Below are 17,003 nucleotides of genomic sequence, written 5' to 3'. Positions count from 1 at the left end.
CTTGTTTCAAATACAAGGGTATGGACGTATATATGGATGCTTGTAATTATCGAAGTAATATTAATCCTTTGGAATACACATTCACATCAAGAATAGAGTATTTTACTATTACAGCTTTATAAATTGAGTTCTTCATCGTTATTTATACCACCTTAATAGTATATATTGTACATATATATATATATATAATTTAACTAACTGTTTCTTCAAAAGCGCCTGGAACAACGTGAGCGGGCCAAATGCTCTTCTACTCGTTTAACAGATTCGAAAAGGAACCGTTCGTGGCGAATGTTCTGTTTTAACTGATTTGCTTATGTGGTCTCGCAACAACGTTTGGACTATCGCAACGTAAAATATCGTATGCAGCATATGATACAACGTTCCATAGTGTGTGTTTTTTGAAATATGTATGCGCACGAGCTTACAAGATTTTTATCGAAAACTGGTAGCCGGTTCTTAATTTGCAGTGGATGTGCAAAAGTAGACGACACAGTTGTCGGTGTTGGTGATTCTGATTATAAGTTTGAGTCTTTCTGCTCTGTGTACGGTTGGATCTCCCATTGCCGAACCGTTTCGAGCTCGCAGAAATATTTCTTTACTATCGGTTTGGATAACAACAACGTCAATGATGTCGGAGATTTGGTTGCCGGAGCAAATACTATTTGTGAGTATGTTGATGGGAAGTTTCGGGTTTGTTATACAAGGCATTTCCGAACTTGCCGATGTGCCAGCTCATGCGCAAGTCGCGTGCATATTAACATTTTTATGCCTGATTCCTTTCAGGTTTGTTTGTATTGTGAGAGACTGAGAAAGCTTTCTATTCACACAATTGAAATCTGCAGTTTAGAGCTACATCTGTCTGAACTCACAGCAATTTATGTGAAACGAGTCGCATTCATTCTAATTGGCATATACATACATATGTTACTGTGTGTGTGCATGTATTGTGAGTGTATGCTCTATATTAATGTGTTGAGTTCCAATGTATAGTACAGGTATGGCGCTAACGATTTAATGGGTTGCATTCATCCACATTTCCGGCCTTACTCAAATGCTTTCGTGACTAGGAATTCCCCGAATTAACGACTTCATACCACCACACATGTACATACGCCTGTACATTTGCATTCGTAAAAGAATGCTTGTATGTAGATATATGAATACAAATTGAGTCGGCTCCGTCATGCCCATGTATTATTAATATTTTGCTAAAGTTTCGGTGTTGCATCACAACACTCTGACCATTGGCAAGAACTTTTAAACCGACACGTGACGCGTCCAATACTCTTATTCGATAGAAGCGCTCTTATTATGAGAACCGCTCCTCATATGTTAAATCTCTTTGTTTTCATTTGGGACACCGTTTTAATATTAATCCCTGGGATTTCTTGGAATGATGCCATTAAATATATAATATTTAAGTCCTACCTCAAAATAAGTTAATTGTCCAATTCACACTGCAGTTGGTATTCTTTTTCACTCCCACATTGCATTGTCAATTTATCCCGAGAAGAGGGAATCCAATGAAACGTGCAATCAATGCAATGGCCTCCAATGAGATATACATATAATGGGTTGTCAAAAAAGTCTTGCGGTATTTTCATTGATTTTTTTTATTGAAATTGAAATGAATTTTTGATGACTCATGCCCAGCTCTTGACCGATGCTACGGCTGCTACTATGCCGGTCTCTTTCGACCAATTCAGCGATTTCGACGACAGGCCTTCCGGAGCGTGGCGCATCTTCGACCACCTCTACACCAGAACGAAAACGTTGAAACCATCGTAGTGCGGTGGAAATGGAAACTGTATCGGGTCCAGAAACTGCATAAATTTTATTTGCGGCTTGAGATGCATTTTTGCTTTTATCGTAGCAGTACTGTAAAATATGCCATATTTTCTCTTTATTTAGTATTACTCGGTTTTAATCGAAAATAGTAACGACAGTTTTGTGACGCTACCCATCATAAACGATGTTCTTTGTACTTAAAGCGATCTACCCTTATTGAATTTGATAAAGAGAAGGTAAACATTATTAATATTATTTAACTTTACCATAAATTTGTATCTTTTGAAGGTTAGTCGATAAAAATGTATGAATAAAATGAATGAATCAATAACAGTAAACATAATTTATTTTTAATATTTTATTGGAATCGACTTATTTAGATTTCATCAATTGTTCATTTAGTCCTTTTATATGACTTAAATAGCTGAATTTAATTTATTATAATCTACACAAGATGAACTTAAAAATAACAAAGCTATGTAAAAACGGAAGCCACATAGCCAATACAAAGAAAGCACACAAATCTGTCACATGATAAATGGTTTTCATATACACGTACATTTTCATACATACATATGTATGTATGTATGTACATTCATACATGTACCTACTATAAATGAAAGTTGGTCCAAAGGGTGCGTTAAAATAATCCGAACGTTTGCACAATCATTTAAAGAGTAGCCGGCATTTTCCAGTTACTAGGTTTGAAGACCGAAATTGTTCGTGTAATCAACTACCCCACTCGCACAAAGAGATTTAATGGAAATACTGGAAATTTTTATAATGCACATCGTTCGGAAATAAATGCTTTTCTAACGGGTAAATAAATTGCTCTCTGATGTAGGAAGCATGCGCCTAACGGAGTCTCCATTCTTTTTAAAGAGAACCATTAGCAGCGGGCAGTAATACTAACGGGATATTCTCTTCGCTCTCAGAATTCAATGCTAAAACTGCATTGCGCCAGCACCAATGTCAAAATATCGGAGAGTAGAGCCCTGAAATCATCTATTTATTTTTTCCAGGGCGATAAAGCCTCTGCATCGTTGTGACATTACGCTGAGCTGTATTAAGGCAGGTCATGCCCATGATTTGAGTTTCCTCATGAAAGAGAGGTGAACAGTTGAGCCAACGAAAGGTGGTCTGGACTTGGCTAGTCCTGTCGGCGGCAATGGCAGCAGCTATGAAATCCCACACATTTAATTTAATTTGCAGTCACATTTATATACACTTTTTTTTTAATTCTGCATATGTTTATGCTACTACAGAAATCGCTAATTCGCAGGCGTACAGCAAATCACGCAAGCGAACGGATGTCTCATTCAGAGCTATTTATGGTGAATATTTTCTATGCTCTATATTTATACTGTAGACACACCTGCCTATTTTAACCTGCCTGCCGTCACTTTGTGTATCCTACTTAAATTGGCGGCGTATTTGCACTCATTCGTTAAAATTTTGCTTCGTTATAGTATGTGTGTTCGTACATGTGGCAGCACTCGATGTGAACTGCAATTGAAGTAAGATGTTTCCTCAACTAAGTTTTCGGACCAACAATACTCGTACTTATTACCTGGCGTGGATTTTTTATCTGCCAGATTTAGTTTTTGAACGTAAACTTTTAGCAATTATTTAATCATCCTTATTCGATTTACAAGAGCTTGCAATAACACCACACCTGAAGTTTTAAAATCATAAAAGAGGGGAGACTGTATTGGTTACTAACACATGCAAACAAACATATATATTAGGATGTATGTACATATGTATGTACATATATATTACATTTTTTTGCCAATCTATAAACAATATACATGTGTCATTATTGACACTTTTAGTGTCCAGAAACGATTCTTTACATACGGCTCAAACAGCTCACGACTTCCGGTCCTAGACCAAGTATCCTCTGGGTAACCAAAAAGACATCCATTTGAAGATGACCTAAAGTGAGAAGGCGAAACTTCCCTCCATAGGGTTGTGCGCTGGGTTCGGGACCAACTACGTAAAAAACAGCCGCCAATGAAAAATTACAAACAGCCTCGGATGAGGACACCCCTTTTGATGACGACCATGGGAAACGTGTTAAGGATAACGATTTAAAGGCATGCATCTGGAATGTCCGGTCCCTTGATTGGGAAGGTGCCGCCGCCTAGCGGATTGATGTCCTCGTTAGAGTGAAGGTTGACATCACCGTCGCCCAAGAAATGCGATGAACGGGACAAGGACTGATACGAGTAGGTTCTTGTGGCATTTACTACAATGGGTATAAAGGAGCACGAATTCGGTGTGTGATTCGTGGTGGGAAAGAATCTCCATCACCAAGTACTGTCATTCACCCCGGTGGCTTAACCGCTAGCCGCGATCCGCATCAAAGCGAAGTTCTTCAACATATCGCTGATTTGCGCCCACGAACCTATGAGAGTTGCCACCGCCACGATGCCAAAACCGTGCTTGGCGACCTTAACGCCAGGGTGGGTAAAGAAGGTATCTTGAACACAACAGTCGGTAAATTCAGCCTCCATGAGGAAACATCCTCAAATGGGTTGAAGCTGATCGACTTCGCCGACGTCCGAAATATGGTTATCTGTAGTACAAGATTTTAGCATAGAAAAATTCACCAAGCTACCTGGCTCCGAGGTCGTAACATGGACTCGTACCACTATGTTGTTGCAGCCAAGATTCGCACCCGCCTCTGTGCAGCAAAAAACGCACGTCAACAAACGCAAGGAAGGTTCGACGTCGAGAAGCTGCAATGACAACTGACAGTCGAGCGATTTTCTACTCGACTTGCACTCCTGCTCTCTGAGAGCATTCGTCATCAACTCTGTACAAAGGAACTGTGTGCCAGCATTTCAAGCTCGTTACGTACAGCTGCGACTGAATCCATTGGTTTTCGGAAAATGCAAAAGAACAGCTGGTACGATGAGGAGTGCCGTGTCGCAGCGGAGAGAAAACAGACTGCCTACCTCACAACCGACAACAACACGTGCAGGATGAGATAGATAGATACCGATATTTGAAACAAGAAGCAATACGCATACGCAAACAAAAAAAGACAGAGGCCGAAGTACTTAAGTACGAAGAGCTTAACAAGCTGGTCCACAGTGGAAATGCTCAAAAATTCTACGAAAAAATGTCACGACTAACAGAAAGTTTCAATAGCGGAGCTTACCCTTGTAGAACTCCCAGAGGTGATATAGTGACTGATGTCCAGAGCATATTAAAACTATGGAGGGAAAACTTCTCCAGCCTGCTGAATGGTTCCGAGCATGCATCAGCTTCTTTGTAAAATACGGTCGGACAAAACCATGCTCGACGATTGGAATTTAAGTGTGTACTGCTAAATCCACAAGAAGGAAGACCCTACAATCTGCGCCAATTACCATGGGATAAGTCTCCTCAATATAGCATATAAGGTTCTATCGAGCGTATTGTGTGAAAGATTAAAGCCCAATGTCAACAAACTGATTGGACCTTATCAGTGTGGCTTTAGACCTGGAAAATCAGCAACCGAAAAGATATTCACCATGCGTCAAATTTTGGAAAAGACTCGTGAAAGGAGAATCGACACACACCACCTCTTCGTCGATTTTAAAGCCGCTTTTGACTCATACGTGTCTTCCGTCCATCACAACATGATCGATCTGGTTGGTAGTTTTTCGATCCGGAGACAGCCAGGTAGCTTGATGAATCTTCTTATGCTGGAATCTAGTACTACAGATAACCATATTTCGGGCCCCGGCGAAGTCAAACAGCCTCAACCCATTTGGGGATGTTTCGTCGTGGAGGCTGAATTTACCGACCGTAGTGCCAAAAATACCTTCTTTGCCCACCCTGGCGTTAAAGTCGCCAAGCACGATTTTGACATCGTGGCGGGGGCAGCTCTCATAAGCGCGCTCCAAGCGCTCACAGAAGGCATCTTTGGTCACATCGTCCTTCTCTTCCGTCGGGGCGTGGGCGCAAATCAGCGATATGTTGAAGAACCTCGCTTTGATGCGGATTGTGGCTAGACGTTCATTCACCGGAGTGAATGATAGTACTCGGCGACGGAGTCTCTCTCCCACCACGAATCCAACACCAAACTTGCGCTCCTTTGGCCACTGTAGTAAATGCCACAAGGACCTACTCGTCTCTGTCCTTGTCCCGTCCATCGCATTTCTTGGACGGCGGTGATGTCAGCCTTTATTTTTGCGAGGACATCAACCAGCTGGGCAGCGGCACCTTCCCAATTAAGGGTCCGGACATTCCAGGTGCATGCCCTCAAATCGTAGTCCTTATTTCGTTTGCCATGGTCGTCATCAAAAGGGGGGTCTCTCATCCGAGGCTGTGTTTTCTTTTCCATTGGGGGGGTTTTTTACGTGGCGGGTCCCAAACCCAGCGCACAACCCTATGCAGGGGATGGTTCGCCTTCTCACTTTAGCTCGACTTCAAACGGATGAATTTTGGCTACCCAGCGGATACTTGGTCAAAGACCGGAAGTTGTGAGCTGCTTGAGCCATGTGTAAAAGAATCGTTTCTGGCCACTCCCAAGTGAATGGCGATCAGAGAACTTTCCTCACTTGCGTGAACTTCTACACATGACTCCATCCTCCGTAAGCGGTGCCTACTCTAGTAAAATAGAAGAGTTGATAACAATGTTACTAGGTTTAAATAAATTCCATATTATTCCCAGTCGGGTAATATTATTATAACCATATTAACAAAAGTAACCCAAACGTAGCAATCGGCTATGGTGCATATATTCATTGCGACGCTTAATGAGGGTAAGGAGTGCTTTCAAGATTGAATTTCCAAACGAAAGAACTGAGTACTGCCCTTTAGCCCTAACTCCTACTAAAATCTGAATTTCCCAATACTAGCTTAAGTTAAGCTAATTGTATTGCTTCTATCTAAAGTTCCATAAACTATCTGAAAACTAAAAAATATGGAATCTCCCATAATATACGATAGCATAAAGCCAGCCAAGGAACTACTTTACGATGTAAAACAAATCATATAGAGTAAAGTCAGCCAGATGTTCGAAAATTCTGATATTACTTATATAGGGGCTAGGCTAAGTGTTTGCCCAATTTTATCTACTTGCGGCGCAAAGATACAATGTTATGAATAAAACACGTTTTTTTATTTTGTATGTTTTGTATGTATATGTGCATTAAACTTGTTAGAAGGCGGGACCACGCCCACTTTAAAAAAAAAAATTAGCCGACAGGTGGCCCTTGGTACTGCGATCCTCTGTACTAAATTACAGCTTTTTATCGCTTAGTTATAGCACTTTATAGGTTTTCGGTTAATGGTGATTAGTGGGCTTGGCAGTGGTTCGAACGTGCCAATCTACGCCCATCTTTTTTGTACTAAGGAGCACACAAACCAAGTTTCATCGGGATATCTCAATTTTTACTGAGGTTAAAGCTTGCACGGACGGACGGACAGTCCACCAGATTTCAACTTTTCTCGTCATCCTGATCATTTATACATATATGTATATATAACCCCATATCGATCTCGGTTAGTTTTAGGGGATACGTACAACCGTTAGGTGAACAAAACTATAATACTCTGTAGCAATTGGTTGAAAAAGTATAAAAATTTATAGTCAGAGGTAATGTTTGTGCTTAGAGTCAAAAATCAAATACTAGCCACAGAAATGTTTTCAGACAGGGTGGCTCCCTTTCGTGTGACTTCTTCAATCTACTTTTGGAGAAAATAATTTGATCTGCAGAACTTAACAGAGAATGTACCATCTTTTATACAGTGTGTTAACAACCTTAACAACCGCCGTTAGTTCTGCTTTCTCCAGAATGGTCATCAAACAAACAGGCGTCGCACTCCTGACTAGACACCCACGTCACTATTGACACTCATAATTTCAAAATCCTAGATAATTTCGTATATCCTGGAACCAGTATCTACACCAACAACAACGTCAGCATCGAAATCCAACGCAGAATAACTCTTTCCAACAGGTGCTCCTTCGGACTGAGTAGGCAATTGGGAAGTAACGTCCTCTCTCGACGATCAAAACCCAAATTCTATAAGTTACTCATTATTCCCGTCTTGCTATATGGGGCAGAGGCATGGACGATGCCAAAATCTAATGAGTTGGCCTTAGGAGTTTTCGAGAGAAAGGTTCTGCGAAAGATTTATGGTGATTTGCGCAATGGCCACGGCGAATATCGCATTCGAATGAACCATGAGCTGTATGGGATATACGACGACATTGGCATAGTTCAGCGAAAACACTCCAGCTCTGAGAGTATTCGATGCAATATTCGCCGGGGGAAGCAGAGGAGAGATGGTGTGTGTCTCACCGCTCTTTTCCAAGATTTGGCACATGGTGAATATCTGATCGGTTGTTGATTGTCGAAGTCTAAGGCCACACTGTTAAGGTCCAATTAAATTGTTGACGGTGGGTTTTAATCCTTCACACAATATGTTCGATAGAAGCTTATATATAATATTGGAATAAGTCTGTTCCACGGCAGTCGGCGTTAATCAACTTTCCCTTTCTGTCGGTCGTCAAATTTTGTAAATTGATCTTTCCGATGCTCAAATTTGAATAATGTTTCGTTTGAAAATGTCTTTTTACTACACAGTTAGTTTTCCTTAATAAAGCTCGGGTAACACCCCATGGCAAAGCTTATATTAAATACAAGATCTCTCCCAAAAGAAACAGAGCTTCTTAAATATAACTGTTTCTGGTGGCGCCACCTATTGGTTGGTATATGAAATAAAAAGTTTGATTTCTTGTTGACATTTCGTAAAAATTTTAAGACAATTGGATAACTGCAATCCATGTTATCGATCAAAAAGTGACAGCAGCTTTTGGTCATCGGTCGTAAAATGCAAAGAGCAAACATTAAAGTTTGTTTTAAACTTGGGAAAACGTTTACTGAAACATTTCAAATGATGAAAAAAGTTTATGGTGATCAGTGCCTATCTCGTAGTAATGTGCATGAGTGGTTTAAGCGATTCCAAGAAGGTCGTGAGGACCTCTGTGACGATCAGAAGTCGGTCGTCTTCAGAAGTCAAAAATAAAGACAATGCTGATTTGTTTTTACGATTCCGAGGGTATTGTACACCGAGAGTTCGTCCCACCTGGCCAAACGATTAATGCTGTGTTTTACCTAGGTGTTATGAAGCGTCTTTTGTCACGCATTCGTCGGGCCCGACCACAATACCGTGAGGCAGGGTCCTGGCGCCGGTAGCACGATAATGCGCCGTGTCATCAGTCGACGCTTGTCACTGATTTTTGACAAAAAACTCCATCTTAACCATTAATCACTCACCCTACTCACCTGATCTGGTACTCTGTGATTTTTACCTATTTGGAAATTTTCATTTGCCCATGAAAGGACACTGGTTTCAGGACATTTCAGCTATCCAAAAGGCGACGACCGATATTCTCAAGAGCATTTCGAAAAATGACCTTAAACACTCATTTGAAATGCTAATTGACCGGGCTAAACGCTGTATCGAAACACAAGGAAACTACTTTGGATAAAAAAATATAACTTTTGAAAAATATTAATTTTTTTTGTTTTTTTAACAGTCCTGCTTCTTTTGCGACAGACCTTGTAATTATAGTGGCCTCACCTTAACTATGTATGTGTCAATCTCTAATATAAGATTCATAGAAAACTGGGTATAGTCAAGATCAAACCTCCCCGGACTGACCCATTCAAACGGCGCGCACAAGCCGAATTGATAAAAAATTAAAAGGAAGGGCTAAGTTCGGGAATAACCGAACATTTCACTCTTGCCAATTGCCGGGTGTAGGAAAAACTTTATTGCAAAAATGTTGCGAAAGAATTCAACATTCATTGTTCGAATTAATCGTGATTGGATTACAACTAAGTTTTTATCTTATTAACTTAACTATATTATACATCATATTATAATAAAATGGTTTTGTAACTAAATTTTACTTCCATTCAATGAAAATTGTAATAAAATCATCCTCAAATAAGATGTACATATCTGACATATACTCTGTCGAAGAGACTAAATTTATTATACTGAGGTGAGTGCAAACCTCAACCAAATGATCGGAAGTTATTACTTTAAGGTTATGAAATTTGCATCAAGGTCTAAACCAATTCCCTTTATATTAAGTGTTAAACCACATAATTTTTAAGAATGCTTGTCCACTTATTATACATAAGAACGGTTTAAACACAGGTGGGAAATCGTTATATATTTTTAAGAACTTTTACAAATATAAATTTGTTAGAATAATCAAAATCATTTCATATAGTTTTTGACAGTGGGTACACCGTGGACCAATTTCACATATTTTATAATATTATATGTTGAGTTAATGTTATGAGATATCTTATATATGTATATATCAATCAATATACTTATACATTATAAACCCAACTGGATTTTGAAAGCCTTTGTGAAAGATAGGGGTAGTATTGACCCGGTTTTAACTATTTTTTGCATTACTACATATTATTAACAGAAAACACAACAACCGCAAAATGTCTCTACTGGGTATTATAAGCTTAAACTATTCCACATACGTAATTATATAATTTTGTATACAAGAAGACCCAACCACGCATTAGTGTGGCTAAAGCATACATTAAATTATATTTAAGCAAATTTTTCAATACAGTGAAAATATTCTTGCACATAGAGGCGAAAATGTTATAGCTGTTTGCCTTAAAATCTAATACATAGATGACCATTAGCATTTCTAGAGCCAGCCTCATTCCATTGCAAAATCAAAGTTGATTAATGTTTTGCAGCTTGATGACAACTGATTATACTTTCAATTGCAAATTATGTGGTGATAGTTCAGACAATTACAATGAATTCAAAAATTTTGTGGTATTGTTGAATTCGTCATCATGTATCAACTGATTTATAAGTAAACAATTCAAATGGAATGAGATCAACGCCATCTTTTTTTTCTCGACAAAATTTCTCAAATTTTCTCAGCCAATTACGGTTATTATAATTATGTCCTGAAAAACACGATGGATAAGATTCTTTATCGAGTCTGTAAAGTAACAAAATTTTGTGGGAAATGTTATTAACACAGTCGAGATGTCAACTAAGATCAACATCTAGCAACTGCTTCGGAAACAAAATCGCAGTTTGATCTTGTTGTAAAGTCACTCGCTGTTAGTCGTTAATTGGATTTTCTTTCTGTGCCGCCACAAATTAAATGCTTTTACCACAATTGTTTTGGTTGTCACGTACATAACTTCTTTAAAGTCTGATCGAGTGTAGGGATGGGATATATTTTACATAGAATCGATTCTCGATACCGATTTCGATTTTATATTTTTCCATCCTAAAGATCGATAAGTCGAGCACATGAATTGATTTTTTCGATTCTAATTTAAAAGATCGATAATAATTAATAAATTTATATAAAATATACTTATATATCTATACTAATTATATAAAATCGCTTATATGAAAAATGTTTGTAACGGCTAATCTCCTAAAGTTGTAAAGCGATTTTTATAAATTTCTTTTCTAAATAAAGCATTTGCTCTAGGCTCGGGAGTGGAATACTTATTTTTTTAATTTTCCGAAATCAAATCCTTTTTCTTTCGGGTTGAAGTTTTTGAGAAACCAAAAATATTGCAAGCATAAGGTTTTTCGTTCACCAAACGCAGTCTACAGCGAAGCGCGCTTTGTGTGTGTGCGTGTGCCCTTTATCGTTTGCGGCACGCACTCTCTCTCTCTTCCATCTCTGCACATCTTTTCCAGCATAACGTAATGAAGTAAAGTACATACATATGTATGCACTCTCTCTCTTCCATTTCTCGCATCTTTTACTACATGAAGGTTAGTAAACAGCTCTCAAGTAATTGCTCAAGAAAAAAATACACTATTTCTCAAGTAATTTTGACAGCTGGTTACGCATTGTGAATGATCTACATTAGAAGAGCAAGAGAGAATAAACAAAGAAAACAAACTTTGTGCGTAATATGTACATATGGGTGTATGTGTATGGTAACATAAATATTTTCATTAAGATTTAAGAAATGTTGTTGATGATTGGTAGGTTTTATACAACATTTCAAAATGGAATATACTTCATAATAATGATTTCAACTAATTTAGGATGAATTTGACGATTACTTCGAATTTCCTTCAAGAAACAATTGTTGATTTGATGTTTCTTCGCAAAACCAGGTTTGCCATATTCACATTTTACTGAAAAAAGTAACAAAAATTAGTGCTAGATTTCTTGAGAGCTGCGTACTAGCACAAGTAAATTTATCGCAGGAAAGTTTCTTGACCGTTTCTTAAGCGTTTTTTTATATGAAGTTTTTACGTTTCTTGAGAGCTGCGTACTAAGCTTAAAGTTTGTTTTCTTTGTTTATTCTCTCTTGGTCTTCTAATGTAGATCATTCACTATGCGTAACCAGCTGTCAAAATTACCTGAGAAATAATGTATTTTTTTTCTTGAGCAATTACTTGAGAGTTGCGTACCAACCTTTTATGATCGTATTCTGCAAAGGGTAGAGTAAAATTGGAAATTTATTATCTTTAAATCAAAAGGTAAAGATTAGATTTATCCGATCAAGAAAAATAGCCCTATGGCCGAAATACTTCAGAAAGCATCGCTAATAATTTGGGACGACAATGTCTCATAAGTGTCATATCGATGCGGTCGATATAACTCTTATAGATTTAAGATCTTCGCATGCGGCAATGGGTGGAGTTACATTAGTATTCACAGGAGACTTTAGACAAACTCTACCGGTGATTCCTAAGGGTACAAGAGCAGATATTGTTAACACGTCCATAAAGAAATCGGAATTGTGGTCTCATGTACAAAAATTAAAATTGACTGCCAATATGCGAATAAATCTTTGTGGAGTTGGACCATCCAATCGGTTTGCAGAGTTCCTACTTAAAATAGGTAACGGTTGCAAATCTGTCACCAAAGATGGTTATGTAATAATGCCAGATATTGCAGGAACCTGTGTTAGAACAGTTGACCAACTTATTGATAACGTGTATCCAGATATTATTAATTTGCACCACAAGGACTCTAAGTGGTTATATGAGCGAGCTATAATTACTTCGACGAATTCCGCTGCAGACGAAATTAACAAAGCCGTTTGTCAAAGAATATTATCTGAATATAAAATTCACAATTCTTTTGACACAGTGGCAGATGAAGGAGACGTTGTTCACTATCCAACGGAGTTTCTTAACTCTCTTAATCCCTCGGGACTACCTCCATTTCAACTAGAACTTAAAATTGGTACGCCAATAATCCTTCTACGAAATCTTAAGCCTCCCAATTTATGTAATGGCACTCGACTGAAGATAACGCACTTGATGCCTAATATCATTCAAGCAAACATTTTAACCGGACCTGCAGCAGGCGAAAGCACAATGATCCCTCGGATACCAATGATACCTACAGATCTTCCATTTAGTTTCAAAAGAGTACAGTTCCCCGTTAAGACGTGTTTTGCGATTACCGTTAATAAGTCCCAAGGGCAAACATTTAATACTGTTGGCATAGATCTTCGAAACGAAGTATTTTCTCACGGTCAATTATATGTGGCTCTGTCACGAATTGGTTCCCCGCAAAACCAAAATGTTCTCATTTCTGGCAATGGAAATAAAACAAAAAATGTTGTATTCACTGAAGTTTTTAATAATTAAAATATATCCTTTTTGGTTATTGTTCCAAAATACATCAATTATAGTATACCTTATTTCATATCTTGAATTAATATTTACTCTATGTCATCCTATTTATTTTATGTAAGAGTTTTGAATTGTTACCTTTTTGTTATCTATTTTTAATTTTTATGTAAAAAAGAATTTAATAAACAAATTATTTATAACGTTAATGAATTTAAAAGTGTTTGCAATTAATTCAAATATGGGTAGTAAATATTTGTAAGTCTAACATAAGTTACACATTATACTCATGTATGTGTGTTTACATTTACGAATAAAGGTATTCTTTTATTTGCATTTTAAACTACATTAAATTCTGTCCAATACCCTCATCGTTTCAGTTTTTGCGGCGTAACAAAGTACGCCGGGTATTTGCTAGTATATATATGTATATATGTATGTACATATAATGTCATGAACGGGTCAATAAAGCTGCGCTACATAGTAGACGAACGAAATAAAGAATAACACGCGTATGTTGAAAACGAAAATAATATTTAGTTGCGAATGTAAAAACCGAAAATAGCTAAATATATATTTATAAGACTTTCTATCACACGGTTTGTTATGATACAGAACTTCAAACTAATCACTTAATCGTAAAATCGAATGCCCTGAATCGATTATTGATCGATTTTGGAACTTAAGTCAGAACCAAAAATTTATTATTTTATAAGAAAACCAATTCTCGAGTAGAATCTTAGTCCAGTTCCCCCAGTGACCTCTTGTAGGCCATTATGTATTCGTCTTAAATAATCAATTTGCATATCTGGAGAATTTTCGCTATTGCTCTGGTTTTGGTGATGTTGCGTCAAGATACCAATCAATTGCAATCCAAAAAATATTTCAATACAATGACAAAAATGCTTCACCATGAAAAGTATTATTTTTCCACAAATTTTTATTTTATAAACATTCAACTTGCCTGAACTTCAAAAAATATCTCGTAAGTAAAATTAGATAAATTAGTTCAGGCGTTCTCGAGTTTCATCGAGACTAACTAACAGCAATCATTTTTATTTGCATATGTATGTATAGTATATAGATAAATAATCAGGATGAGTTGAATTCCGAGTTCCGTCCATCCGTAAGACCTGCAAGTTGAGTTAAATAAAAAGTATCTTAATGAAACTTGGTACAAGTGTTCTGCACCACCATAAGAAGTTTGGTATTGCATATGGAGATGGATAAATGGAGAGATAATATGATTCATATTCACTTCCACTTTTTTCAGTTGTTCAATCTATTTAAGATTATACAAGTATACATACAAATGTATTCAGTGTCGGATTACTAAATTGCTAAGTGTGGTCAGCATGGAAAAGTATTTAATTTAACAAAATTTTTTCACAAAATTTGGCATCAATTATTTATTAAGGCAAGGCAACAATCTCTGAACAAATTGTTTAGATCGGACTACTACAGCATAATGACTGCCATACAAACTTGATCAAAATCAAGTCCCTTCATGAAAGACTTTTTATTTAAGTATGTACATTTAGCATCCTTTAATGTTTAATACCTTAATGTTTAACTTCCGAACAGGTTTTTTATATCAGATCACTGGGGTATATAACCCTTATTCAAACTAATTTTAGTTTTTATTAGTGAAGGGTATTATAGCTTAGGTGCACCGAAGTTAACGTTTTTTCCTATTTCCTTTCAACTTTCCTCCACTATGCGCTTCTCAAGTTAATTCATTCTTTGTATTTTTATGAACTTTAGTGCTTTTGGCGCACTTTAGCCGCAAGGACATTATGCATATTTAATCAGTTTTATTCCTTTAGCCCGGGCAAAAAGCAGCAGCAGTTAAGGCGAAAAGAAGCGTAGATGTAACAGCAATATCATCATTAGTCATCATCAAAGAAGTGGCGAATGCGTCTAAGGCGTGAAGTACTACGTGTCCGCTTGACACTTTGACGCCCAGGAGCTTAAATCCCCATATCTACATATGTACATCCATATGCTTTTAGATGCAGTACACTTTTCCAGCAGTAAAAGTATGCCGGTAAGAAAACTATGTGAAGTGAAATTTAAAGAATGTATGTATGTATATACATACATTCAAATGCTTGCATGCTAACATATACATATATGCTCAGAAGTTGAAAGACGTTGCATAGGTGTCACGTTGTTTCAAGCGTGACACAATTACTGGATAACACAATGAAATGATGACACTCTGATGTATAGCCTACGAGCCATTTTAACCCGCCAAAAAGCTATAGCAGTAAAATACACCTTTTGAGGCAGTGACATATCTTCTCACCAAAAAGATACACATTTGCCGGAATTACCATTATCAGAGTCCTAAAGGACATAGCTGTAATACAAACAAATCGATCAAAATAAAGTATTTTTATGGGGAAAAATATCCGAGCACATAGTTCAGATCGGACTATCAGAACCAAAAAACCTTAAGATTAGGTTAATAAAACAAGTTCGTTGTCATAACGTTTTTGAAATTTTCTAATGTTTCGTCAATAACCAATATTATAATATTATATTTTGTTTAAATCTTTTAATAATTTTTTTTTCAGTCAAAAATTTTAACAGAAGAGTTCAGGTCATTTTCTATGCCGTGATTGTTGCATATGTACATTACGATGGATGTCTCGTTGACGGAATCCCGAGGGCATAACATAATTAATTGTATAACAGATGCGCTGAGGAGACATACGAACTGTGCCAACAAATACTTCATTAATTGTTAAATTTGTATTTAAAACCAAATTGGTTTAAATAAAAAGATTAGCATGCATGAAAATTTAAAGCTAACTGCGAGCTTTTTTCGGTATAAACAATGGGCCATATTTATCTTTAATGATTGGTATATGTATGTATATGAATTAGTTAATATGTAATGTCGAGTATTAGGTCGGCTACTATAAAAGTATTAGTCTTATCGTAAACTTCGCATGAATAAACCATTCCCATATATTTTTATTTTCGCGTGAAGGAATTAATTCGTATTACGAATTTCGTGTGAAATGTTCGAATTTCGAATTTGCTATTACCTTTTTATACTCTTGTAACATGTCGCTACAGAGTTTTGTTGATCAAACAGTTGTACCTATCACCTAAAACTAAGCGAGATTGATAAAGCGTTATATATATGTATAAAGGCGAGTTGATATCCGTGTAAGCTGTAACTTGAGTAAAAATTAATATATCTTGATGAGACTTCGTATGCGCGTTCCTAGGCAAACAAAAAATTACGAATTCGTAGATGAACATAATCGAAACACTACATTTCGATTTCAAAGGACAAAAATAAGAAAATACAAGTTTGAAATTTACCACTGCCAAGTTTGTTTATATTAGTTAATGTTTTCTAAGTCTATGCTTTTGATTTCAGCTGATACATTTTACCACGCTCTTTGTTATTCATGTTATTCTACCAGGCATGAGACTTTGTGTGTGTTATTATACCCTGAACAGGGTATATTAAGTTTGCCACGAAGTTTGTAAAACCCTGAACGAAGCGTCGGAGACCGTATAAAGTATATGTATGTGACCTGGTCGACGAAAAGGCAGCTAACGTGCGA

General features: G+C 37.0%; 1 long non-coding RNA gene across 1 annotated transcript; it reads left to right on the top strand.

Moving 5' to 3' along the window:
• Positions 1-289: 289 nt before the first annotated feature.
• LOC126754713 (uncharacterized) lies at positions 290-16,228 on the top strand. Its single transcript, XR_007666395.1, has 3 exons — positions 290-664; positions 15,243-15,463; positions 15,996-16,228. It is a non-coding gene; the product is annotated as an uncharacterized LOC126754713 (long non-coding RNA).
• Positions 16,229-17,003: the final 775 nt, after the last annotated feature.

Source organism: Bactrocera neohumeralis, chromosome 4 (assembly GCF_024586455.1).
Source record: "Bactrocera neohumeralis isolate Rockhampton chromosome 4, APGP_CSIRO_Bneo_wtdbg2-racon-allhic-juicebox.fasta_v2, whole genome shotgun sequence".
Lineage (NCBI taxonomy): Eukaryota > Metazoa > Arthropoda > Insecta > Diptera > Tephritidae > Bactrocera > Bactrocera neohumeralis.
This window is presented reverse-complemented; position numbering and strand designations above follow the sequence as displayed.